At 41.6% G+C, this 27,568-nt stretch overlaps 1 pseudogene; it reads left to right on the top strand.

The window, feature by feature from the left end:
- LOC136137337 (lipoxygenase homology domain-containing protein 1-like) overlaps positions 1-25,123 on the top strand; it is a 91,190-nt pseudogene extending 66,067 nt beyond the window's left edge.
- Positions 25,124-27,568: the final 2,445 nt, after the last annotated feature.

Raw genomic sequence — 27,568 nt, forward strand, 5'->3', positions numbered from 1 at the left:
CTCCAGCCTGTTTTCCCCTGACAAGCTCCATGCTTCTCCTCTCGGGCTCTGCTTCCCAGAACTGGACTCTAATCCTACACGGCAGAGACAACCCTCCTTGGAGCCCCTGGTGATGCTGCTGGCTGGCAAGCACACCAGATAGACAGGACTGATCTCCTTTGGTTTATCTCCTCCTCCCATCTGAATGCCCAGCGCAGGGCTGGAGGGTCAAAGGCACTGGAAAAACTGCTTGTAGAATTAAAGCAAATGGTGTTTAGTTTTCTTCTCCCCATTGTATTCGTCACTGAATTCCTTCTAATCCCCCTTTACTACTAATAATAATTATTATTTTTCTTAGACCACCAGTGTTCATTGAGAATATAATATGTGTTAATTTGTCCAGTTTTTGCTAATTAATCTGTCACTTACTCTCATAACCTCCCAACAAAGTGATTCTTAATACTCCATTTTGTAGACGAGGAAACTGAAGTTCAGAGAGAAGACGTAGCTTGCCCCCAAATCCCAGTGTCAGAAGGTCGTACTGCCTGCTTTGCACATGGTGCGTCCGATCCAAAGCTGGGGCCCTCGGGTCTCATGCTAGACGCTGCCTCGGCCCCCCGCCCCCTCCCCCAAGTAGAGGCCACCATGCCTGCTCCAGATTCATTTCTCAGCAGCAGCATCTACCTTTGTGAAGTACCTGTTCGTATCTGAAAGCATACTAGATTCTGTTCAAATAGAATACAACTTAGAATTTTAAAATTTCAGGAACAATGACCATTTCTACCCTGCTTGGTTTTGCTTGTGCCGTTTCCTGTCTCCTGCCCTCCTTCATGGACTTGCTTATTGCTCAAAGTCCAGGGCCCTCCCTGCCTGTCCGCCGTGCACTGCATCACCCCATCACACTCTTCTTGTGCCTCTGCTTTGCTTACGTCTCTCTTTGAATGCAGTGAATTAGTGTCTCACATCTCTGTCTTCAAACGTGGGTTGTGAGAGCCCTGTTTTTTTTCATGTGTATATACTTGCTTAGGGCAGTGTTAGTATGTAATAAGAACTTCTTAAATGTTTAAATGGTTTAATCTACTTGGTGCACATTTAAAATGTTCGTGGAGTAGTGTATATAATAAACAGAATTATCAAAAAATGTGGGTATACAGAGTGCTTTATTTTTGTCCTTAAATTCAGTGTATACTTAACCCTTTTTTTTTCTTTAACATCTTCATTGGAGTATAATTGCTTTACAATGGTGTGTCAGTTTCTGCTGTATAACAAAGTGAATCAGCTATACATATACATACATCCCCATATCTCCTCCCTCTTGCATCTCCCTCCCACCCTCCCTATCCCACCCCTCTAGCTGGTCACAAAGCGCCGAGCTGATCTCCCTGTGCTATGCGGCTGCTTCCCACTAGCTATCTATTTTACATTTGGCATCCTTTTTTTTTTGTTAATAATTCCAAGTACCCAAATCAGACATTCTCAGACAGCAATTTTTAAAAATGTTCTGGCTATGTAGTGGGAGTTCACTGATATTATTGCAATTTTCAAAATGTGACATTAGAGCGATGGGAATGGACTATATGTGCACTTCTCTTCTGCCTTTCTCTCTCTGACCCTGTATCTCAGTCCCGAAAACCGTTTTATTTTTATCTGGGACTATCTTATTATTTTATTAGATTATTTTATTCTTCAGATCTAACTACTGAAATAACTAGTGTATATCAATAATTTCAAAAAAAACATTTACTTTGCAAAATAGTAGTTGCTAAAAAGTGATATAATGAAAGCTAGTTGGATTTAATCTGTTGGTTTGTTTGTGGTCAATGGATTCTTGTTTCACCATGTGAAACAGTATTTCATGGTGTCACAAGTTACTAGTTCTCTCGGAAATCAGTAAAGAGTATGTGGGGCAAAAGTAGCCACTGAGTCCGAAATTGGATATGAACTTGCAATTTGAAAAATCAGATTGGAGATGTAGGGAGTTTCATTTACTTTTCTTCTTTTGTGCTGCAGATTAAAGATATTGGTGAAACGTATAAAACACGTATTGGAATGACAACAGCGGAAAAGATCCCAGGTGGGATCTGGAAGAAATTAGCCTTGAAAATATAGACACATGTGAGCTGTTGTGTCTACCTGTTGATTCCTGGATAGCTGAGAATGAAAATGGTGCAATACATGGAAGGAAATGCCCATTGTGAGAACTAACAAAGCACCCTTGCCAGGTGTAGAATTTCATTTCCTTTGTGATGTGTATTAAAAATTTAAATAACTGAGATTAGTTGGGACACAAGTCAGCAATCTTCTTCTGTAGCTGGCCAAACACTAAATATTATGCTTTGGGGGGCCATGAAGTCTCTCAAAACTACTCAACTTTGCCAGTTAGTGAGACACTGCTATAGATAATACATAAACTAATGGAATGGCTGTGTTCCAATAAAACTTTATTTGTGGACACTGAATTTGGAATTTTATATAATACTATTTGTCAAGGAATAGTATTCTGCTTTTGATTTTTTTGTTTTATTGACCATTAAGAAACAGTAACAAGCACTTGTAGCTCCTGGATTATGTGGACACAGGTGCTGGCAGATTTGGCCCAGAGGCCGTAGTTTGCCCCTGCCTGACTTAGAGCATTAGGGCTTTGGGATTGACACTTGTCTGGCTGCTCAGAAGGGAAAATGTCCACAGAAAGAGGTATGCATGTCGTCAGCTCATCTTTCTGTGAACTCTTTTGCTAGCCATTTAAATGTGACTTTCTTCTTGGCTATACCATGTTACCAAATGTTAGCAATCATGAACTTAGAAGCACCTGAATTCACTTACTAAGTTTTTGTTTTTATTTTTGCCCAAAAGTGAACTCATACATGGCCTTACTTTTCTCTCTGTCCATTTCCTGTGTCTCTGATAACCACCCTGTTATTGCCGCCACACTGTAGTAAAATTGTTCCCTCAGTGGATACCGATGGCCTCTTCGTTTAAATGCCCCTGTGTGTACGTGTTTGCGTGCATGCACACGTTTTCTCTGTGTCCCAGACCCCTCGTGTGAAGAGGCAGAGATTTCTGGAGCCTCTGGAAGCAGACGCACTGGGTGAGTCTGGGCGTGGCCATGTGTTTATAGCCTCGTCACCCTGGGCAACCTTCTTAGCCTCCCTTGGCCAACATTGCCTTATGTATAAAACGGGGATAAAGATAGTGTCTGTGTCATAGGATTGCTTTGAGTCTGAGCTAATGCACTTAGTCTTTAGGATAATGTACTTCGGGTACTTAGCTCCTGGCACATCGTAATCACGCAATAAACACTCGCTATTACCGTCACTACCATTAAATCTCTCTCCAGCCCTGACTTCCATCATGTGATACCACCCTAGCTCTGTTTCCTCTGATCTTTTTCTGTTTCTATCACCGGCCCCACCTGGTCCTTGTCCCTTGAACACGCAGGTTGAGCTGCTGCGTTCCTCCGTGCCTGCTGGGCCTCTCCCCAGCTTCTGAGGGGTTCACACTGCACAGAGGAGAGCCAACTTCCACCCTCAGCTCTGTCCTCTCTCCTACCCAGAGCCCCAGCATCCCATTAAGTGACTCAATGTCTCATCATTTTTAATACCCACTCATGGTCTATTCATTCAACCATTCCACACGCAAAGGTAAGCACATGTACCAACAGGTATTAGGTGCCTAGTGTGTGCCAGGAGTAGTGAGCACCGTGCAGACAGGGCTCCTGATCCCACATTTGCTCAGTTTTCACGGCTCTCGTTAGCATCTTCAGACTAACGACCCCCCTCCTCTCCCCTCCCATCAGTTGCTTGTTTTCTGCTTCCCTCAGAAGGCTTGGCTCCGAGGATCACGGGTGCTTGGAAGCCATCACATTCCCCTCCACCTCAGCCTGTTTCCTCTACATGTACGTGGGGAGTCTACCCTCCCCATGGGCTTCCTGTGAAGTAGCTGCATCTCCCGCAGGACCTCTACGTGTTAGCATGATGCATGGGCCGTGTGCCATAGAAATACTTGGTTAATTCAGATAAGGTGAGAAAGATTTAGGATAAGACCAGGTTAATGAATGGAGAAATGTTTTACAATAGTAATTCTTTTTTTTTTTTTTTTTTTTTTTTTTGCGGTACGCGGGCCTCTCACTGCTGTGGCCTCTCCCGTTGCGGAGCACGGGCTCCGGACGCGCAGGCTCAGCGGCCATGGCTCACGGGCCCAGCCGCTCCGCGGCATGTGGGATCTTCCCGGACCGGGGCACGAACCCGTGTCCCCTGCATCGGCAGGTGGACTCCCAACCACTGCGCCACCAAGGAAGCCCAATAGTAATTCTTTTTGTATATATTTTGACAGTTTGCAAAAGTGCTTTTTCATATAAAATCTCATTCAATACATACAGCTCCAGATCCTAATGGCTTTAGTTGTTCACAGTCATGTGAGGATAGCAGTGGTGTCCAGGGATGTCCAGAAGCCTGAAGTGGAAATGACGGAAGGCTCCTAAGAAATGTAGAATCCTGGTGTTCACCCTTCATCACCCTAGGACCTATCTAAACTATTCACCCAGTTGCTAACATTCGTCAAGAATCCATTCTGCTTTTTAAAAGCGATGTATAGAAGAATTTTGAAATCCATAGTAGCAATAAGAAAGAGAAGAAATCTTATTGGTTTGTTTTATTTGTTATTTCTCAATCTGCAGTGTTTTAAAAGGCTGCATTATTTTAAAATGAACTTTATTTAAACTCTATTAGGCAACTATTTTGTATTTTTTCCAGTTGCGTCCTAGTTGACATATTTGCACAATTTTTACGTGTAGAAAATTGTGGAAGGCAGTTGTATGGGTTTTTAAAAATATCCAGGATACAAAAGAAACGTCACTGTGCTTTACATGAACTATTGATTTTGGGTTCATTTAACTTGAGCAGGAGTAAAGGCTCGGCATGCCTCCCCTGCATCTTTCTGTTCATCCGTTCCCCAGACTAGCTAATGAAACTTCTCCATTAGTGTTTCCCATTTAGAGCGGTAATTTCTTAGCTGAAACACACCAACCATTTCTTAAGACATTTTCTCCTACAAAATAATATAAGGTAATACATGGTACCTTGCTCTGATCTCAGCCAGACTTCTCATTTTTCTCCGGTTCTGACAAATCAGTCCAGGTTCCCCTTTCCCAGACTGAGTATTTGTTCATTTAGGAGAAAATCATTAAAATAAGAAAGTGAGAAAATAATGACACCTCAATGTTGAGGCATTAAGTAGGGATCAAAATGTCCTGGTGAGCACGGAGCAGTCTGGGGTGCTGAGTCTCCCCTTTGGAAAATCATGTTGGTGCCACGGAGAGGTTCATTTGCTCTTCCTGTGACATCACGGGAAGACACAGCAGATCCAAACCACTGAGTTGCTGCTTCTCCGGTTTGGATTTGGAAGGAGGAGTAAGGAGGGGTTGACCTTCAGTATTTTAAAATTGTTCGTCTGTCAAAACATTTTGAAGCTGGCTTCGGGAAGAACACAAAGGGGGATATGGAGGAATTTTTGTTTTAATTAAGCTATTAACACATCGGGTTGCTAGGCTGCATAGAGTCCTAGGGACCCACTGGAGGTTAATATACATATTTTTAATTTGGTAGCACAAAATAGTGCTTTCCCTTGCATTTGGCCCTTACACTCCGAGCCAATTAATATTGTGACTTTGCCTCATTTGCTGGAATGTTTTCAAAAAGAAAAGGATTCTGAGACGATTAGACTCTAAATCATCACCCTTTGGGGGCCTGAGCTAGGTTGCTGATGGGATCAGTGATCTCCTCCTGGACGTGAGCCCTGGCGAGTGGAACTCCTTCACGCATGCGGCTTCCACACCTTCCTGCTAGGTGTTCCCGTCTGTGGTTCGTGGGGAAAGGCCCTGGGAGCTGCCGTTGGCCCTCAGTTGGTTGTCCTGCAGGATCTGAAGTCAGTGGCCTGGCAGGGATGCCCGGAGCTGATAAGGTTGCCGGCTCAGCTCTCAGCAGCCTGCTCACGTTCTGGCTCCGGGCTTTCTCCACAGGAGATGGATGGTAACGGCAGATGAGCTTTGGGGCCACATCTGGGGCTGAAGAAACGTTTGATGCTAGGTCTTGGCAAGTGTACACGAGGTGTGCTTAGTGGTTTCCTTCAAATCAAGAAATAACTGTGAGAGAATGTAAGAAAGTACCACCGTAATAATGTGTCTGCTTCAAAATATTTGTGTTTATCAGACTTTAAGTAGTGAGAAAGTGCCTTTCCAAAATGCTTACTGACAACCTATAGCCAGTTTTAGATGAGAACGGCTGAGCTAAGATAAGTTTAAAAAATAAGCAAGCTTTCCTTAATGCTTTAGCCCTTATCCCAATACCCGTATTCAAGGGGAAAATGTGGGCTTCAGAGAGAGACAGATCCTTTCATTAGGGAGACAGCTGAAGCTCAGAGAAGCAGAGTCTGGCCTCAAATCCTGGTCTCAATCTGGGGCAGATTACACAGGTTTTCTGAGTCTCAGTTACTTTGTCTGTGAAATGGGGCTGATACCTATACTAGAGTGATCTCTGTGACATTGGCCATCCCACCCATGGCACATTTGCGAGAGAAGAAGGGCTCCATTAATCATTACGCCCAGACAACAGATGTCCGTTGGGACCATTCCAGACAAACCGGGGAGTGGTCACTGCGTGGGGCTTCCATCACGAGGAGTGAGAGAGTGTGACCGCAGTGCTGTCACCTGGGTGGCACTCAGCACTAAATTGATTCCTTGGTCCTCTGCCCGAGACTTATCTCTTGTACTGCTTCCTTCCTACTGCTTGGCTGGTGTCATGATGGGAGGACAAACACAAAGAACAGCTCGGGTAGAGGGCAGGCTCTTCTCAGCCCCACAGCCAGAGGGGCCCTCTGAGAATGTCAATCAGATTCTGGCACTCTTTTGCTTACGATGCCCCAAACGTTTCCTAACTTGCTGAGAGTAAAAGCCCAAGTCATCACCACCTCATACCAGTCCTTCCCTGGCTCCCCCAGATCCAGCCTCAGCGCTTCCCGATGTCGCCAGGCAAGCTGTCCCTCTGTCCCCAGGCCTCAGCCCTTCTGCTACATCCGCTGTCCCCTGCCTCCCCGGCCTCTGCACGGACAGTTCCTTCACCCTCCATCAGGTCTTTGGTCCAGGGGCCTTCTCAGTTAGAAAATCCATCCCTCCCTTACCCTGGCATTTCTTTTCTTTCTACAGCTCAAAGGTACTTCTTTTTCAGCAGTAAGAGAAATAATTTCAACTATGGGGATTCAGCCCCGAACCGCCAACATACATGGTCTCGGACCACAAACCTTCAGTGCAGATGGAGGTGTCTGCATGTGCTCGATGCTGAATCTCGTTTACCATCTGTGTCTGAGCTCTGATTCTTCTGGGCAGTTTGTATCAACACGATCACGCCATGATGAGTGCTGAGAAAGCTTAATTCTTGGTGACCTGCAAGAAAGCACTGAACAGTCCATTAGTTCTATCCAATTAGAGATTCAGCCGAGGGGTTCGTCTTAGTGACGCTGAGTTGTGCTGCCTGCGTAGGCTTCCTGGTGCCGGGGGTTACACTCCCCAGGCGGTGCCAGCAGGCTCAGGGCTCACCGGGCCCCCTCCCCCTGCACCCCTCCCCATGCCCCTGTGCAGAGGGGCGGGCCCCACAAGATCCTGCAAGGGCAATGTTACGCAGTGTTACCTGGGAATATTTGAGCATTGTGGCTGAAAAGATGGTACTGGGGAAGTTCCCCAAACATAAACAACTACATCTCTTTTTCCGGATTGAGAAAGTGTTCAGACAAAAACCCCCAAAGCTGACATTTGCTAAACACATTGTGTGCACTTTGACAGGAAGATGAGGACTCACCTGTAAGGTTCATGGCCCTTTAGCCTTTTCCTTAGGCTCTGGGATTTCTTGTTTATGTCACCCAAGGTTGGTAGGGCCTGAAATGTGTCAAGAGTTTGTCTCCCAGGATGGAAGAAAGGGCACTGAGAGGTCATGTCCCCAGATCACCTGCCGGCTGGAGAGATTTGGGAGACGGGCTGGCCCAGAGATTCTTTGGTACCCCATCTCTAAATTGGGGAGCTAAGTATTTAGAAGGGCCTGGGTGGAGAATCTTTCAGTTAGGGCCCTACTTAGGATTTAAGGTCCCATGAGTTTCACTGGAGTATCAGTGAGTTTGCCCCCAACTCAGGGCGTGTGTGTGTGTGTGTGTGTCTGTGTGTGTGTGTCTGTGTCTGCCCACAGACATTTGCACAGAGGCATGTCTCTCTAGGGGAGGTCCCACAGGTCATTTCCCAATGAAAATTTGAACAGTATACCCCCAGTGGAGAATGGAAATCTGCAACATTAAGGACACAGCAGGAAGAATGATATTTTTATGTGACTCTATCATTTATTTGATAAACGGAGAATTTTGTTGCAGCAGATTGAGAACTCTTGGAGTTTTAGACCAACAGGGAATGAATTACACCAATGGGCCATCTGCATAAAGAAGATGAGGAGGCCTTTGCTATGCGCTCACTCGGCAGGAGCGTGGGGGGTTTGACGATGCTAGTTCTCTGACCCCCTTTGTTCCTCAGTCACTGGGGGGTGCGGGTGCTCCTTGGAGAGGGTCAGAGTCTGGGAAACCAAACCCTGTTGTCCACTCCTACTGGCACATATAGATCTAAGATTAAGAGGCAAAGCCAAAGAGCGCAAAGCCAGGTGGACCCTGAAATAAACTGAGGAATAAGAGCAAAGTTGGGTGCAAAAGGAGCCAAAAAGGTAGGCTCTGTTTAAGGCACAGATCTGCGTGAAGAGCAGCCACAGCACTTTCTAGATGATTCACACTTGAGCAGTGCTTTGGGCAACCAGCAGGAGCAGGGCACAACACTTACTGATGGATGGGTGGATGGATGGATGGGTGGATGGATGGATGGGTGGATGGATGGATGGGTGGATGGATGGATGGGTGGATGGATGGGTGGATGGATGGGTGGATGGATGGATGGGTGGATGGGTGGATGGGTGGATGGGTGGATGGGTGGATGGTTGGACTACTAGGCGTTCATTTATTCGGTAGTATTCAGTATTTACATGTGCCGGGAGCGAGGGGTTCAAAACTAAGGAAGACGTGAGCCCTGCACTTATGACACATGTGGTTTAGGGGAGGGAGTTCAAGAGACCCTGGACACGGATAACTCACTTGTGCAGGAGGATGGCCCACGTGAGGTGGACAATGTTTTGGCTGATAGACAATCTGTGAACGCATCCACTGTTTGACATATCATCAATAATTTCAGGTGATTTTCCTAACAGAATTACTAGATATTCTTTCATTATTTATTCAAAATCATCCTAAATTGAGAAGATTGCTTCTCTTTAGGGCATTTCTCTTGAAATAGCTGCCTAGATCTGGGAGGAATATTTCCTGGTTCAACTAATTTTTATGACACTCTGATACCATAAATGGCAGATCATGGAGTAAGGCAGCCGCCTGTTCCTTTCCGTATTTACTTATGGGGCTGACTTTATTTGGCCATCGGTACTTCTTTAGAGTTGTTCAATCTTGACATCTTGGATGGGTTAGAGGTGGTCCTTTCCTCCTGAAACATACCATGGCCCTTAATGATCCTGAATGAGCCTGATGGCAAAGGACTCAATTCAGTTCCACAAATAAACTCCTGGTGTCTAGATGTTTAAAACTCTCCATTCCAGATAGATTTGTGAAGAGGCTGCCCCTCATCACCACATAGCTGATACCTTGGGTGATCAAGGGATCACCACCAAGGGAATGAAAAACGTCTTGGCGTGATAGGATATTTAGAGGTGCTCCTTCAAATGGAGTTGAGATTAAAATCACAGAACATCACCAAATATATTATATTTTATATATTATATATAAAATATATTATTTATAATTATAAAAATATATAATTATATTATAAAATTATAAAAATATATAAAATTATAAAAAATATAATTATATATAATATAATATATTTATATATTATATATAAAATATATATTTGTATATTATATATAAAATATAATATATTTAATAAACAGTTAATTGGATTCAATGTCTTTATAGGCTCATTCAAAAATCAGGCAGGTGTCATGTCTGAGAATATTTCTAGATATCATCCTGGCTATTACTATATCTGCATTGTTTCTATCATGTGATGGGTTTGAGTCTTCACAATCATAACTTTGAGGACTGCAAAAGCATAATCTTTTTTGTTCTCTATAACTGATTAAAATCACACCCCTCATGAGGAAACTTTTTAAGGTGATGGAAATGTTCTCTGTCTTGATTATGGTGATAATTAAAGGACTTGTGCATATTTGTCAAAACTCATCAAACCATATACCTTAAAAGAGTGAATTTTACTACATGTGAATAGTATTTCTTGACTTACAAATATTCCAAGCCCCTCTTTCCACTGATGATGGAAATCTTAATCCTTTTAATTCAAAATAAACAGTAAATTCCAACAAAGAGCTTAGTTTCTCTTGGGTGAAAACTGGTCAGTTTAGGATTCTTCTCTTTCTGCTCCCTCTTACTCCAAGTGGACATGTCAGTTCCTGGAACTCACCCTCAGATGTGGCGAGGACCCCTGTGTGAGCACCACCCTGTGTTCTTGGCCATCCCTGAGGTGTCTCTTTCTACTTCCTCTTTGGGTCATGCTTCCTCCCTCTTAACTTGTGCTGAAGGGAACGTGTCCCATCGTGCCTTTGGTTTCCCACTTGTAAACATCCAGTGAAAAATCCTATTATAGCTTTCTCCCCAGCCATGTGACATTTTTAATATAGCCTTGTGACTAAAGAATTCTGTATGGCCCCATGAAGAGCAAATATATATAATGTAAATATAAATATAGATAGATAGATGGATTTTTAACTCTTTGTATGCAGTAAGCAGAAGCAGAAGAATCCAAGATTCCTTGTAAGGAAAATCATAAGGATATTATTTATGGCGATAGTAAGGCTTGGAGTTGAGGCTGGTAAGTCATCAGGGTGAGCTGTGACAGGGCGAGAGAGAGTCATGGACATATACACACTACCAAACGTAAGGTCGATAGCTAGTGGGAAGCAGCCGCATGGCACAGGGAGATCAGCTCCCTGCTTTGTGACCGCCTGGAGGGGTGGGATAGGGAGGGTGGGAGGGAGGGAGACGCAAGAGGGAAGAGATACGGGAACATATGTATATGTATAACTGATTCACTTTGTTGTGAAGCAGAAACTAACACACCATTGTAAAGCAATTATACCCCAATAAAGACGTTAAAAAACAAAAAAAACAAAAAAACGCTTGGCACAGACTCTGCCCTAAAATGATGTTTGAAAAAAAAAAAAAAAAAACGGGGAAATTTGAAAGATTTTTGTGTCCCTCATGAGATGGTGTTAAATCTTATTACGTAGGCCAAAGGTTTATAAAGCCCAAAGAATGCTGAGCTTTGCAATGATACATATACTGTGCATTCCTTGGGAGATGGGGACATTGTCGAAATGACGATAAATACGGTAAATATAAGGACGAGAGTGTTCAAGATGGTGACATTACAAACACAAGTGAAAGAATGCCCCCCCAAACAGTGAAAACAAACAGCTATTAAAGGAAGTGGATGACAATTGGGGCAAATGGAAGACAAGAATTTTCTTCTGTGCTGATGGCGGATGGGAAAGGCTTTCCGAACAGCTGAATCTACTGACTAATTGTCGGAAAGAAAAAGTCAACATCAGCTACGGTGAAAAGAACTTTTAAAAAATATTGGCAGAAATGCCCAACATAGACGGATAACCTGAATCAGCAAGTTAACTTTTTCAAATACTTTTAGCTAAGGGGGTGATAGATACAACTACTTAAAATAACTACTTAAAGTCCAGTGCTTCAAGAATGGTATTTGTAGTCAGAAATACCTGCCTTTGAATATGTTCAGGTAAAATGGTCTCTTCCATTCTGTATAACATTGACACCTGGAGACCCATCCTTATAGCTTTCAAGTATTCGAGCTAATTGCAGGTTCTCTTCTAACTCACATTTTGGCCTTATCACTGGGATCCCTCAGGAGTTCACCCTTGTGTGTGGGGTGTCCCTCTCCTAAAGATAATTTGCCAACCTCTACATTTTTACAACAGAATGCGTGTCGTTAAGCTAGAACATACAACCCTGCCGTTAAACCAACAACGTCGAGCCCTGACTTTCATGCCCAAGGACAGACACTGAACAAAGGATTCCTGACCTTTACTTGCTGTTTTAGCACATGGTATTTTAAGGTGTGTCTAAGCAACGTGGTAACTCTAAAAGTTCCCTTTGCATTGTTAGATAAGGAAGAATTTTATATTGCCTTAAGGATCATGAAAAAGTCTGGAGTTTTTAGAATCTATTGTGATGCATTTAGCATTTTTAAATCTACATGCTTTCATTACAGAAGCAAATGCTTCGTGAATCGTGTTATCTAATACCGGTAAAGGAGAATTACTGTTACAGATTCCAGCAAAACATGTGTTTCTCGAAGCAGGATCATATGTTTTCTTTCAACTTAACAATATAAACTATGGGACTCTTCTTGATGTAATTTGAGAATAAAATTTAGTGCTCATCTTTGATAATCACTTTGTTCTAAAATTTCTGGTACATTTATTTCTCTTCCTTTGAATTTAGACGATAAGTTTTGTTTTTTTTCGGTGCGTGTATATTAAATTTAATTTATAGCAGCTTCTGGAAGCACAGAGTTGAGAAGCATTGAAGGTGCGTGCAGGTAGCAGCCAAGGTACAGGATGTGGTCATTGCCCTGTACGATGATTGAGGGACGGCTGTGTTGTTTGTGCTGCAAATATATGTCTCGGTTCTAAATAATTTTTGATATGCATGTTTTAAACCTTTAACTGTTCATTCATTTTTGTCATATGTATTTTAATTTTTTAAAGGTCTTTATTATTTTTAGAAATTTTTACTGAGGTATAGTTGATTTACAATGTTGTGTTAGGTTCAGGTGTACAGCAAAGTGAATCAGTTATACATAGATGTGTATCCACTCTTTTTAAGATTCTTTTCCCATACAGTTTATTACAGAGTACTGAGTTTCCTGTGCTGTACAGTAGGTCTTCATTAGTTATCTATTTTATATATAATATCTTTATTTTTTTTTTAAGTTGTAAACAAGTTCACTCTTTGCCTTAAATGAAAATATTCTGGGTAAACAGAAACAGTGTTTCTCGTCCGCACACTTGTCTTATGAAGAATTCTACCATGAGTTTTAGCTTAATTCAGTTCATGCAGCTACACAGGTTGTAAGACCAGATCATCTTAATAGGTAGTTTTTAAGGTTTCTGTGATTGTCCTGAATTCATCAGTGTTCTAATTTTCTGTTTGAGCTCAGCTGGGTTTCACTCTGGGGCATTTTAGAATACGTGAGACAGCACAAAGAAACTGATTTATCTTCTCTGCTTACGCCATTTCCCAGTATACCACGTTTGTCTTCTTAAAGGTCAGGTGTGATGGAAACAGACAATGTTTCTCGCTTACTTTGTTTTCTTACTTGTTGGATTTTCATGTCTGAGGTCTTCGGAAAATGTTAATGTGAATTTCTATGAATGCAGCTGTTCAATTGCACTGAGGATGATTTAAAAAGAGTTCTAGGATCCTGGAATAAAAGGTACTCATTGTATCCAAGGTATTATCCATATTAGTAGTACCAGCAAGAGCGATCTCTTTCCTAAATTAGTGACTTCTACCAGTGTCTCAGAAGTTGCTTTAATTCTAAGGTCAAATATAGTGGATCATCATTTGCTGGTCCCTCACTGAGCTCTTTTTTAAAAACCATATTTAAATTTGCATCTCTCTAGGATCTTTGTATTTTTTCCCTCTCAAGGCTATTAAAAATCTCCGTTATTGGAATAGTCATCTCCATGAAGTAGCAGCATGAGTGACCAGCTGTGATTAGAACAGCCAAACTTCAGGGGAGGAAATTACCACTTTTATCTAATTAAGAGAGAGAAGAGGTTTTTTTTAAATACAATTTCTCATAATAACTGTGAAAGTGTAGTGGTTAATGAAAGTGCGTAATTGCTAACAATAATTATTTTGAAACAGTAGTTCTGGGAATAGCTGAGAGTCTGTATGAATGGGTTAAACATGAAATAGTCAAGAGTGTGTTTGAATAGGGGTGCACATAAGAAAAAGGGCCAAGGCCAAGTACCATGGAAAAACTCACATCAACTAGATTAAAGAATGGTCTGATTCCCTTCCAGGGTATCTAACTACATTCAAAGAGAAAATAAATATGAGAAAGATAATACCAGATTTCTGACATTTCAGTGGTGGTTTATGATATCTACGTGTACACTGGCAGGAGGCCAGGTGCCGAGTCAGAGTCTAACATGTTTATCAACCTCATCGGCACCAGAGGAGATTCAGGGAATCGAAGCCTTCATCAATCCAAAAATAACAAAGTCAAGTTTGGGCTTGGACAGGTAATAAAAAGATCCTTCTCAATTCGTGCCCACAAGTCTTTCTCTAATTTCTCTAACCAAAAAGACACTCAAACAGAAAATTCCTGAGATGCTCATTTGATACCAGCTAGGAAGTACAGTAGGTGTGGTCATTTCTTGGTATGCATCTTGTCCTCAAGTTGAGTTGAAGTGGGACTTAGCCAAGAACAATGCCACCGTGAGTAAGTCCCAGTTTCCTCTTCTGTTAAAAACAAGTACCCTCACCCCCCACCAACAGAAGAAAAAAACCCCAAGATTCTACCTCCAGATAGGACAGACAGTATAGCTTGTAACAAAATGACCATCCTGCTGACAACTAGAAAGGTTTGTCTTTTTTCGTTGGTTTTGAAGGCACTGAAGAGCTGCCAAGGCAGTTAGGGCTTGAGGGTCCACGATCTTCGATAGGAAGGAAGTCCAGAGGAGAACCTGATACTCAGCAGAGCTTTCTGTTCTGTTGTTCGTTAAGTGGAAGCTTAGATCAGAAAGTGGCATCAGAGAGCCTGAGATGCTGTGCAGGGATTTAGGAGGCTCCTGGGGCAGGGATGCAGCCCAGCAGTGAAGACAGACCCTCATGAAGCCCCACCGGAAAAGAGGGACCTTTGTGTGGGTTCTCCCCGGGGCAGGTCCTGCAGGTCATTAAAGGGGGAAGTGACCCCAGGAAGCAGCAGTGAAGGAAGGTGGAAGAGAGAAAGAGAGAGGCAGAGCCGATCTGAATATGTATCCCAGAGGTCACTGCTGTAGGCAGCAGGCACTGGATCCCTGTGACCTCAGCTGGCAGCCTGGGAACCCACAGCCCTGGTGCCAAAGCAGCCTTAGGGGAGGGAGCTCAGGTCCTCGGGCCACGCAGACAACTCTACCGCTGCCACCACGCTCACTCCACCCATGAGCCCATTTCACACAGGAACTTCGGGGCCACAGCAAGGCTCTACATGGAAAACTACAGAATGTTATTGGAAAAATGTAAAAAGACACAAATTAATAGAGATATAGGGACTTCCCTGGCGGTCCAGTGGTTAAGAATCCAATGCAGGGGACGCAGGTTTGATCCCTGGTCGGGGAACTAAGATCCCACATGCCGCGGGGCAACCAAGCCCACGTGCCGCAGCTACGGAGCTCACATGCTCTGGAGCCCATGCGCCACCACTAGAGAAGCCCAGGCACTGCAACTAAAAAAATAAATTAAAAAAAATATACTATGTTCCTGGATTGGAGGACTCAATATTATAAAATTCTCACTTCTCTCCTAATTGATCTGCAGTTTCAGTGCAATATCAGTCAACATTCCAGAAGTGTTTTTTAATGGAAATTGACACTGTCATTCTAAAATATGTGAGGAAATGCAAAGAGTCAAACACACCCCAAACAATCCTGAAGATCATTAATCTTGAGAAAAACAAAACCGGAGAACTCACACTGTCACATATCAAGATTTAAAGTTAATGCAATTAAAACAGCATTAATTGGTACAAGACAAATAGAGCAGAGAAACATGCAAAAGCCAGAAGAATATCTACATATCCTTATGTCCAGCATCAAGGAAACAATAGTCTTTTAGTGAATTCAGAGAGTAAACTGGGTATCATAGAAAAAAAAAATCATGAGCCCTATTTTATACTAAACCTAAAAACCAGTTCCATACAAATTTAGGTCTAAGTGTGAAAGATAAAACAATAAAATATCTAGAACATAGGAGAAACTCTTCATGACCCTGGGAATAGATTAGGATTTAACTTTTTTTTAATTGGGCTAAAGTATACATAACATGCATTTTGCCATTTTAACCATAGTTAACTGTACAATTTAGTGGCATTAAGTCCACTCACACACTGCTGTGCAACCGTCACCACCACCATCTCCGGAGCTCCTTCCGCTTGCAGAACGGAAACTCCGGAGCCAGGGCTCCTTCCGCTTGCAGAACGGAAACTCCGGAGCCAGGGCTCCTTCCGCTTGCAGAACGGAAACTCCGGAGCCATTGAATAATGATGCCCGTTCTCCTCTCTCTGTTCCCTAACCCCAGACCCTGGCTACACCTCTCCACTTTCTCTCCCTATGAATGAGAGTCCCTCAGGCACCTCATCTAAGTGGAATCATACAGCATTTGGTTTTTTTTTGTGGCTGGCTTATTTCACTTAGAACCGTATCTTCAAGATTCCTCTGTGTTGTAGCAGGTGTGAGAATTTACTTTTTATTTTTTTAAAGGCTGACTCGTATTCCATTGAACATATATACATTTTGTTTACCCATTCACCCATCAAAGAATTCATGCGCCTTTTGGGCACCGTAAATAATGCTATGAACATGGGTGTACAAATATAGACTAAGATTTTAAAGACAAAACAGAGAAAGCACTACAGAGAAAGGGGGAAATGTAAATTACACCATTTTAATATTAAAGACTTTTGTTCCTCAAGACGCCATTAAGACAAGTCAGAAAGTGCGAGAAGATATTGTAAAATAAATACAGGCTAAGGACTTGTTTCCAGACCATGTATAGAATGCCCTCAAATCAACAAGAAAAAGAGAACCCAGTTTAAAAGATAAGCATGACACTTGACTATGTCCTTTGTAAAAGAGATTTGTCCAACTAGCCAGCAAATGTGAAAAATATATCCAACTTTGTTAGTAACCATGGAAATACACTGGAAACCACAATGAAGTGTCTGTGCGCCATCAGACGGCTTAAACTTAGAAAGAATCACAGCATCAAGTATTGACGAGCCTCTGGAGCACCTGGGCCTCTGACACAGACACGGAGCCCACAGAGCATGTGTCAGCATCAGCATTTTGGAAAACTGAGACTATCTACCAAAGCTCTGTAACCCAGCAGTTCCCCAACAGAAACGTACAGACGTGCGCGTGAAAAGACACGTACAAGAGCCTTCTGAGCAGGGGGTTATTTGTAATATCCCAAACCTAGAAACTGTTGTCCACAAGTAATATAGATAAATAACTTGGACTAATCTTCAGCAATGAAAATGAACAAAATGCTGTTAAACAAAACAATATGGACGAATTTCCCAAAGGTTGAGTGAGACAAGCCAAGCAGAAAGTGAGCACACTGTATACTTCTGCTTGTGGTCCCAGACCTGGCAAAACTGATTAAAAGCATAAAAAGTCAGGTTACTGGTTCCACTTGGGGAGCTAATGACTGGATGGGCCATCGTGGGGGTGAGTCTTGGGTGAGGCTGACGTTTTATTATCTGCGTGGACGTGCGTGCGTTGAGTGTGTTGTGCACTTAGAATGTGTGCACTTTATATCTAGTTAACAAATAGTCTGTTTAAAAACTTTATATGTATACATACATACACATATTTCAGTACGTAGTTCATTTGGAACTGAAAGTCACCGAGAGGCAAACAGCAGTGGTGGAAAAGCAGACCGCTGGGGTCTGAGTCCTGGTTCGGTCAGCTACTAGATGGTGTCCTTGGGTGAGGAATTTAATTCTGTGTGTCTCACTCCCTTCAACTGTAAAATGAGAAAATAAGTAGTGCTTACCTCATGGCTTTTTCTAAGAATTAAATGAGTTACTATATAAAAAACCCTTAGAAGGGTTTGTACCTTGTAAGAGCTGTAAGAACCATTATTACCCCTAGCAGTAGTAGACAAAATAAACGCTATGATTAAAATTTATAAATCTTTTTCTGGCAGACCGTATGATTGAGGAAGGCAAGAATTACATGTTACATGCTTGTGCGTGTCCCACAAGGCATAGGATAGGACGTTGAACGTAAAATAGTAAGTGGGTAATTTTTATGGTAATAGTAATAATATAGTAGTATTATATAGCAATATAGTAATGTACTAATATAATACTAATAGCAATGCTATTTTTTTCTAGAGAAAGGAAATGTCCTAATGGTCACTGAGTTCATTTGTTAACGTACACGTTGATATTTTTTAACATTGAGGCAGCGTCTCTTGGAAAATTGAAGAAAGTCCTGATTAGTCATGATGTGACAGGTCCAGGTAAGGTTTTCTTAGTAAGAAGTTTGTTCTTCAGATTAATTAAAAGTAGCATAAAAGGTAGATGAAAGGAAAGATGAATGTATAGCTCATGGAAAATTGAGATGAGAAAATAATTTTAAGAAATTATGGCTAGATGAAGTTTTGTTGGATTAGACTTACTACATGACTTTAAAAGCTCACTGCTATGTTATTATGAAGGACATTTCCTAGGAATACAGAAGCTTTATTGTGTGTGTGTGTGTGTGTGTGTGTGTGTGTGTGTGTCTGTGTCTGTGTCTGTGTGTGTGTTTAAAATCTCCAGACCCACTAGGCAGTTTTCAAAATTGCATCTATCAAGTTTCCCTGCAGGTGCGTTTCCCCTGGCTCCTGTCCTCCACGCCCTGCAACAAACTAGAAACTTAGGAATCATCCTTGATTATCCCATTCTCTCTCTGTCTTCTACCCGTTCCACAACTGTTGACTAGGTCTTGTCAACTCTACCTCATTAATATCTTCTTTATCTTTATCTTTATTAATATCGTCTTTATCTCCCTTAGAGCTATTGAATTCAAACTTAAATTTATTTGACTCTGGAATCTGCATTATTTATTGCTAAAATGCAACTACGTATTTTAACTCATATCACGGTACCTAAACCGTTTATTACATTTATTTCCAGACGCCTTTTCTCCTTCTACTAGATTTTGAATGTTTTGAGGTCTGGTATTATATAGTATTCATCTCTGTTCTCCCAGTGCCTAATTCAGTGCTTAATAGTGTAGAAATTTAATGAATGGCAATGTATTGAATGAATGGATTTAAATCAGTGAAATGATTTTGAGTAAAGCTCTTCAAAAGGAATGAGGAGAGCTTAAAATGACTTTTGCAAGAAAGAAGTGTGTGTATTTTGGGCCAAACCGAGGAGAAAGGAAGAAGAAAAGGGAAGGTCAAGTGTATAGAAAGAAAACAGACACGTGATAAAGGAGATGAAGATCACATGAAGGAAATTATTAGAAGGAAGCAGAAATAAGGAATTGAAGAGAGGGAAGAAAGACACGCTATGCCGGCCCCCACACATGGCGTCCCTGCAGAGAGGCGTGGCCTCTGCCTGATCTCCACGAGGGATGGAAACTTCCACCATTTCCTGTTTTTATCCTAAGTCCCCCGACAAACAAGGGCTGGATTTGCAGAGCAGCTGTAGATGGGTCAGAACAGGGCCGTTAGCAGAAATCCCTGGCTTAACCAGGCTCTAGGTTTAAAAAATTATTTTGAGACTCCTCTTGGTGATGAGGGAAGCCAACAGTGTTGGAAGATCTAAGCCCAAAGACTGCAGGAGGTACCGTGGAGTTGCTGTGAGAACAGGACCTTTTCTGGATGAAAGGAAGAAGAGGAAAGTTACACGAAGGGGTGGGGTTTTGAAGGGTCAGGTGTTATTACCACGGTTGGTTGATACAAAGAATAAAAATGGCCAAGGGAAAATTAAAGGAACATTGTGATTTGAAATATATTTAAGAAGCTAAATTACTCATATAGAAAAAGCTTTAGATGGAGGAACCAACAGACTTCTAAATATTGATTTTTTTTCCGGTGGAACACTGATTAAAAACCTGTGCAGGTATGGAAAGACTTCAGCTAAACTCTCAGGACCCTTTTTTAACTTCCCACTTTAAAAGGAGAAGCTGCTAACAACGTTATTCTTTTAGCTCGGACACAGTTGTATCTGTGGGTATCTCACCTCAAATAGAATAAATAGAAAACTTCAGTAAAGAGCCCTATGTTTACAGTATACTTTGTAAACCTTCAGAATAGGAATTATTTGGGTACCTTAAAACAAACAAACTAGACTCCTGGGCCCACCGCAGAGATTCTGATTTAGTAGGGATTGAGTCATCAGAAATAAGCTTTTTTTTTTTTTTTTTTTCTTTTTGCAAGCATCTTAGGGGATTCTGAGTCACGCGGTCTCAGACCACTGGTTCAAAAAGCTCTGCTTTCTGATGTAAGAGTTCTTTGCTGAGCTCCTACTTTGTTGCCAGAACTTGTCAGAGGCTGGGCATTCAAATATGGACAGGGTGCAGGTGGTCTCTGCCCTCACCGTCCGGGCTGGGTCGGGGCAGACACATAAGAAATAAGCAGGTAAAGTATGGCACCTCGTCTGAAAGTGACCCTTAGAGTGGCCAGGGGACCTAGCCTTGTCCAGAAGAACACGAAGATTCCCCGGGAAAAGATGAAAAATGACAGGTAGGCCAGGAGTGAGGGCTGGCTTTGGTGAGACACTTGGGGATTTTTATGGGCTCTCCTGACTGATGGGGTCGGGGTACTTGACACTCAGGTGAGGAAAGCTGAAAGCAATTACTATAACATGATTTTAAAATTCTTTGACTAAACTATCCTTCCTGCATTCTGCACACTCTTTTCACTAAAAGAAAAAAAAATTACCATGATAGAATATCTAGGCTATGTGCTTCTTTCTTTTCCTTTTCAAAATTTGTCTTATATATAAAGTCTGAGATAAACCATCACCCAATCTGAGCCTAGAACATTGCTGTACCTGTACTCACCTCTCCTATTCTGTCCCCCAAAGCTGTCATCCTAAATTTTCTTTTATCATTTCTTGATTTGTTTAATCCTTGCTTAAAAAAAAAGTCTTTACTAATTATGTAGGTATCCCTAAAAATACTTTTGATAGTTTTTGTGCTTTGTAAAAATTGTGAATTGTGAGAAATTATTGTACATAATTAATTTATCCATCTCTTGTTAATGGATAATTGTGCTGTCTCCAGTTGAACTGTTACATACACACTGGAGTGAATATTCTCATATGTGTCCCCAACTGCATAGAAGCCAGAGTTCCCTAGGGAGGAGGTTCCCAAATGGGGGTGATGTGGCATCCCCCAGGGACACTTGGCAATGTCTGAAGGTTGTTTTTTCTTGTCACACCGGGGACGGAGTGCTACCAGCATCTGGTGGGCAGAGGCCTGGGACGCTGCTAAACATCCTACAATGCACAGGACGGTCCCACAACCAAGAATTATCAGGCCCCAAATGTCAGTATGCTGAGGCTGAGAAACCCTGCTCTAGGGTAAATCCATAGAGGCCAACCGCAGGATCAAAGCATAGGATCGTGTTCAGCTTTATAAGATAACCTGGTATTTTCAAAAGGGATTGTACTGTTTTACTGTTACCTAGAGTGTATATGAATTTATATGACATCGTATTCTCATAAACACCTAGTACACTTGACTTTCGCCTTTATTAGATGGGTCTAAGATGGTATCCCATCGTGGTCTTACTTTGCATTTCCCTGATTTCTAAGAGTGAGCATTCTTTCATTTTTCTTGTCTGTTGAATTTCGTCTTCGGTGGAGATGCATGTTCTTGTCCATAAGATTTAGGGTAAAGGCAAAGGTCATCTGAGAAAAAGTACTCTTAAAGGGGTTTTAAAAAGATAGAAGTTTATTTCACACTCAGGTAACAGTCCCAGCGTGAGCAGCTGTGAGGACTCTGCTTCCCCGCCAGCCCTCAGGGGCCAGGGTCCTCTCAGCTTGTTAGTGTACCACCAGCTCCGCGCCAGTCTCCTCTGAGTGGTCAGAGCTGGTCACGGCATGTGGGAAAGAGGGCAAGTCCCCGGCAACAATGTCTTTTAGGCAAGTGAAGTGGCAACTGCCCACACTACTCCTGGTCACATGTCACTACTGAGAAACTAGTCATCCTGTTATCTATAGCTGCAAAGACTCCTGGGAAATGTGGGCTGGAGCCTTGCAGGGGTTGAAGGAGTGGTGGCACAGCTAGCAGTTACCCCTGCAGTGTCTTGTCTGGTTGGCGGTATATTTGGATGAACTGAAATTCTTAATTTTAATGGGGTTGAATTTAACAATATGGTATGTTTTTCTGATGATCAACACGTTTCCTATCTTAAGGAAGTCCTTTCTCTACCCCTAAGATATTCCATAGAGATAGATAGATAGATAGATAGATAGATGGATGTAGATATGGGTAGATAGATATTCATATAAGTGTGTATGTTCATACACACACACACACATATATATATAAAGCCTTGTCTAAGATTTAGGTATCTACTCCAGCTGTAGTTGATTTCCGTGTCTGACAGGAGGCTAGACTCCACTTTCCCTCTTTTCCCACTGCTTATCACAGGTTCCATCTTTTCCTGAGGGCTCGACAAAGTCTGCCCACCTCCATCACATACAGGCAGTCTTTGCTTTGCACGGCTTCTGTCTGCACTCATTCCAGTTACAGTGATTTAGTTAAATAATAGAAATCCCCGGACAACACGCTTCAAACTTCAGTTACCACGGTTTGATCATGGTAACTGCATAAAGTCCAAATTTCACTGCTAGCTCTTCAGCCCACGGATCGCCACCTAAGTCCCAGACGCACATCCTGAGCAGCGACCAATCACTGCGTTTCTCCCAGAGTCTGACAGTGACGCGTCACTGCCCGTCTGTCACACGGTTCAGGCACAGACAGCAAAGCACGTAGTTGTAGTTGTAGCTGTATCGACTCCTTGTCTCCCAGCGACAAACTCAACTGACACTTTACAAAAATGTGTGATTCAAAGATGAAAGCACATCAAAGAAACCAAAAGGGATAATGCTGGAAGTGAAGCTCGAATCAGACATAATGGAGTTACAGAAGCAACATCCGACTCTGGGAATGTTGACACTGTCACCATTTGTGAGACTTTAGATAATAGCCAGCAGAATTTAGTGAAAGGAACTTGTGACCATAAATGAGGAAAGTGGTTGTGACAGAAGGATGAACACGTCCCAGAGAAGGTGATGTTGGTAAAAAAACGTCACATTAAAGGAACTCTTGGCGATATTTTATGGGATGAAAATCACAGAGGATAAAATGAAGCTGAGGGAACCTCAGAAAGCAGGTGGCCAATTTGCTAAGGCAGAAAAATGATGCCTACTCTTTACGGTGAGTTGTATGCTGAGAAGGCAAGCACCAAATTACTCTTGATAAGGTTTATTTTTTTAAAACAAAGACGTACACCTTTTAATTCTCAATGTTTCTAATGTATTAAATTACACTGTATTAAATTACACTGTTCTAAATATGGTGTTGATTTTTTTCATCTTATACATTTATAACTAACAGTAAGAGACTTTTTGATGTCTTTCGATATCACGCATGGTCTCAGCATGTGGTCTTTTCATGGTTCTGCCCTATTGCTCAGAGCAAGTTGTGTAAACGTGTAGGTCAATTCCAAGTCCTTTTTTTCTATTCTATCAGTCAGTTTATCTATGCCAGCACCAATTCTGTGTTGTCTTACTTAGTGTAGATTTATAATACATTTTGATACCTGGTAGGATGACTCTCCTACCTTACTGTAGTCCTGGAGTGCCCGAGACAGCCTTGGGCTGTGCTCATCCACATACATCTCACCATGCACTTGTCAACTTTCTTGTAAAACCCTATGGTGAATTTGATGTAATTACATTGGAGTTTTGGACCTGACATCTCTATAATTTCTTTATACTCATGAATATAGGCTCACTCTCTATTTGTTTATGTCTTCCTTACTGTCACTCCTGAAATTTAGGTAATCTTTCTACAAATTATACTACATCTGTCTTTAGATTTACCCTACATTCTTTTTTGTTTTGTTTTGCGGTTATGCGGGCCTCTCACCGTTGTGGCCTCTCCCGTTGCGGAGCACAGGCTCCGGAAGTGCAGGCTCAGCGGCCATGGCTCACGGGACCAGCCGCTCTGCGGCATGTGGGATCTTCCCGGACCGGGGCACGAACCCGTGTCCCCTGCATCGGCAGGTGGACTCTCAACCACTGCGCCAGCAGGGAAGCCCTACCCTACATTCTTAAGTTTTTATTACGCTTCTTGCCTGTTCCTTTCTGGTCAATAGAAATGTCATGGGTTTTTATATATTTATTATATATCTAACCATCTTCCTCATCTCTGTTGATTCCACTATTTTCTGTAACTTCTTGGGGTTTTAAATTTAGAAAGTCACATTATCCATGAATAATCACCATTCTGTTTCTTCTTTTCCAACAAATTACTTTTCATTCTCCTTTCTTCCTTCCTTCTTTCCTTCCTTTTTTCTTTTTTTCCCTTTATTTAATTGCATTGACAAATGCAATAATCAGTGATAATTTCTAAATTTTTACCGTTAAGACTGTGACTTTACATTACTATTTAAACATATCAGTCTTCTATAAATAACGTACTGAAATGCATTTATGTGAGTTTATTTTGCTGTGTTTCGCTTTTAAATACTTTTTAAAGAATTTAACAGAGAGTTTGTGCCCCTGGCAGAGAACCCTCCCTCTTCTTCTGCTTCCCCTGCTCTGAGTAGTCAGGTAGCTCGCTGAGGCTTGCATTTCTCTGCTGCTATAACTTGGATGTGCATAGTTTTGTACGCAAATTGCCTGACAAGTGTATTTTAACAGGAAATTAGGAGATTCTATGAATAAAATCACAGTACTAGTATATTTTATGCTAAGAGTCAAAGTGATCTCCTTTGTCAACTTACACAGGTAAACAGTTGGTTTCTTGAGAGGATTGTTGTTAAATCTGAAAAGGAAGATGGCAATCAAGAAGTGCTGTTCCCGTGCAAAAGGTGTGCTGTCACTGCCCATTTCTTCCAGCTGTGTCACCAGCCTGCCCCCTCCATCCGTCTGGCCACCTCCTCCCCTCCTTTAAAACCCAAGCTGAAGGCCTTCTCTCCCCAGGAAGCTGCTCTTTATCCACACTAGTAATTACTAAATGTTGTAACATTTAGTATTTTTCTTTTCTGGAATACGCATGCTGAAATGGAAAGGACGCTGAATTAGGTCTTAGAAAACAGGCTTTTGATTCTGTTTCTCAAACAGGTGCTCTGTTTCCCGCTAGTTCTGCAAACGTGGGTATTGCTGTCAACGTCTCTGAGGTTCAATTTCCTCATATTTAGAGTGGGAATAGTACCTGTTCCTCCTGGTTCATTTGAATCAGTTAAAATCAAATGAAGGCGTATGTATGAACTGTGAACTCTAAAGCATTATTCTAATATGGTGTAGATATAATGTAGCTTAAGAGAATTAAGTTGCAAGGGCAGCTCTGGAATTCATTGACCTTTCATAGGAGTATCACTTAAACTCTCTGGTCCTCAGTTTCAGACTCTTTATGGTAAGAATGATTAACTAAGACCTACCTACTTTATAGGGTTGTTATGAACAACATCCTAAAACAAAGTGCGCTATAAATAGAAATCATATAACGAGTTTCCTGTTGTTATTAATCTGTAGAATATGTTGGTTCATTCATTCAGTCATGGTACAAATAGTAATTTACCATGAACCAGAGTAGGAAGTAGAGTAGATAAGGAGATTCAGGGATAAAGTAATATGGTCCCTGACTGCAAGGACTCAGTAGACGCCCACGTGAAAACAAATGTTCACGACCTAAGGGCCATGATAGAGACATGTGTGAGAGCCCAAGTGCCAAGGTGGATGTCTAGGTGATTACATGTTCCCTGAATCTAGAGAACACATGCACTGCATTGTGTTTATTCATTTATTCATCCGTTGACTCAAGCACAAACTGCATGCCTCCTAGGTGTCAGGCACCATACCAAGTCCTGGATATCTAGGGATAAAAAATGAAGCGCCCCTGTCTTCAAGGAGCTTCCACTTGTTGATGAGGTAGGGGAGGAGGGATGCGTGCTCTGAGTTCAGCAGGTGTTTGGTCATTGCTGACTCCTGAAGAGGACAGTCTTTCGGACATGTGGGGAAGCACTTCGGTTGACTGAGTGGGTTTTACCTTACAATAGTTCCGATTCTGGGAAATATCCATACTTTTGAAACTTGATAAGGAGTTGCATTCTTACTTGTATGAACAAGATGTATAACACTTCTCTGGTCTTCTGTTTGTTTTCTTACTACACATCCATTTGAAATGTATGTGCATCATAGGAATTATTGCCATTTTATAACCTTCAAGTTCGAGGAAGAGACCTTATATTTTTAGTTTTTGGAAGAACTCTTTATTTCTTAATGGGGTAAGATTGAAGTTTTTCAGAACTGGCTTTGAATTACAGCTCTTTCACGGACTAGCTCTGGGAGCCTCTGTTTATTCTTATGTAAAATAGCAATAATGACACCTATTTTGCAAAGTTGTTTGAGGATTTCACACAATATACATAAATTACCTGAAAAAGTGTCTTGCAGTGATTAGAAGCTCCACAGTGACAAATGTTACTGCAATAGAAGCAATTTTAGATTAAATAAATCTTTAAATACAATGCCATACATGCAAAGGAGGTAGAAACTTTTATTTCTAAATTATATGTCAAGTATTCAGAACTCTCCAAATAATTAACTTTCATTTTTAAAAATCTAGATCTGTACAGTCCGATACAGTAGCAATTGCTACATGTGACTAATACATGTAAATTAATGAAAATCAAATCAAATCAAAAGTCAGTTCCTGGGTAGAACAAGATACAGTTCCAGGGCTCGATAGCTGCAGACGGTTAGTAGCTACTATATGGGGCAGCTTATACACACCATTTGGTTCTATATCACATCTAGATATTTGGTATCGTATGAAGCTATGCTTAATATTATCCAACATATTTTTATTGCTTTTAATACAATGGTAAACATGGAATAACCTAAAGAGTAAATAAAAGATTATTGCTCTTATAAATGTGTCACATTTAAAAGATCAAGAGTCATCCAGAGCAGGTGCTAATAGTCATATTCTCTTCAGAGCTAAAATCAATGTTATTGGCAAATGCAAATGAGTAGAAGTCAAGATGGAAGTCACTTATTTCTCCAGGGTCTGTCAACATTTTGGAATAACTACAAACAAGGAAACTGTATTTGTAAGGAGTAGAACGATACAAATGAAAATAGTCACGTGTTTTACTGTGTTATACTAGATCATATGAAATACTACATACGGCATATCACTGCACCGTTATTATTAACTGACCTCTAGCAGTACTGGCAGAGTTTGCCTAGCTCATTCTCCTTGAAGGCCCAGGGTTACATAAGTAAGAAAAGGGGAATTTTCTTGCTACCCCATTAGAGGTGGAAGAACCGTATTTAACATTTAGTCTCCTGCCTTGCTTGACAGATGAGAAAACTGACTCCTAAGGAGATTAAATGCCCTGCACAAATCACAGACAAGCCATTCAGTGCAGGGCCTCCTGGTCCCTT

The sequence above is a fragment of the Phocoena phocoena genome, chromosome 17 (genome assembly GCF_963924675.1).
Source record: "Phocoena phocoena chromosome 17, mPhoPho1.1, whole genome shotgun sequence".
Classification (NCBI taxonomy): Eukaryota; Metazoa; Chordata; class Mammalia; order Artiodactyla; family Phocoenidae; genus Phocoena; species Phocoena phocoena.